Source organism: Cynocephalus volans, chromosome 4 (genome assembly GCF_027409185.1).
Source record: "Cynocephalus volans isolate mCynVol1 chromosome 4, mCynVol1.pri, whole genome shotgun sequence".
NCBI classification, from domain to species: domain Eukaryota; kingdom Metazoa; phylum Chordata; class Mammalia; order Dermoptera; family Cynocephalidae; genus Cynocephalus; species Cynocephalus volans.
Window position 1 is genome coordinate 49,902,908 of NC_084463.1, and position 1,169 is coordinate 49,904,076.

General features: G+C 52.8%; 1 pseudogene; it reads left to right on the forward strand.

Moving 5' to 3' along the window:
* Nucleotides 1–235: 235 nt before the first annotated feature.
* LOC134376121 (ras-related protein Rab-12-like) lies at nucleotides 236–927 on the forward strand (annotated as a pseudogene).
* Nucleotides 928–1,169: the final 242 nt, after the last annotated feature.

Sequence of the window (1,169 nt, forward strand, 5' to 3'; positions counted from 1 at the left end):
AACAAAACTGAAAACCTAGAGAAAAGGGAGAAATTTCTGGGCACACACAAACTACCAAAGACTGAACCAAGATGACGCAGAAAACCAAAACAGTCCAATAACAAGCAACAAAACTGAAGCAGTAATTGGCAGTCTCTAAAAAGAAAGGCCTAGGACCAGATGGCTTTACTGCAGAAGCCTACTAAGCCTTTAAAGATGAATTAAGGCCTGAGCTTCTTGGCCCTCCTCGTCCGGGATGCTGCTGCAGCTGCTGCAGAGCAGTTGCGTACCTTCCTCCTCTCCCGGCAGTGGTGGCAGTGATGAGGGCGCGGGGAGCCAGCAGGTGGCACAGCTGCAGCTTGGAGCCCGTGGGCTGCCGGGGCCACTCAAGGGAGGGGATCACGGGTGGCGGTGGCCTGGGCGCGAGCTTCCCGGCGCTGTTGGGTGGCCAGGCCTGCCCGAGGAAGCAGGCCCCCAGACAGGCTGACTTCAAGCTGCATATCATCATCATGGCTCCCGCGGCAAGACCAGCCTGATGGAGCGCTTCAACGATGATACCTTCTGCGAGGACTTCTGCAAAGCCTGCAAGTCCACCATGGGTGTTGACTTTAAAATCAAAACTGTAGAGCTAAGAGGAAAGAAAATTAGATTACAGATCTGGGACACAGAGGGTCAGGAGAGATTCAACAGCACTACCTCAGCTTATTACAGCAGTGCCAAGGGGATCACATTAGTACGTGATATCACAAAGGAAACATTTGATGATTTGCCAAAACGGATGAACATGATTGATAAGTATGCTTCAGAAAATGCAGAACTTCTCTTACTTGGAAATAAGTTGGACTGTGAAATAGAGAAATCACCAGACAGCAGAGTGAAAAGTTTGCACAGCAGATAACAGGCATGCCATTCTGTGATGCATGTGCTCTCCGAGCCCTGCCTCCCTGACCACATGCCCTGCAGTGGAGATATCCCTCATCAACCAGTGGGACCTGGCCGACACCCTGCTGGACACGATGTGCAGCCTGCAGAAGCTGGTCCAGCCTTCAGGTGGCCTCTTTCCTCAGGCCTCACCCATCTAGGTCTACCTATTCGCAGGTGAATGTAGAGGGCCCAGCCCCCTTTGCCCCCTGCTGGGGGCCCCTCTGGAAGCTTAGGGTCCCACCCAGAGGTGATGGAAGATGAGAAGG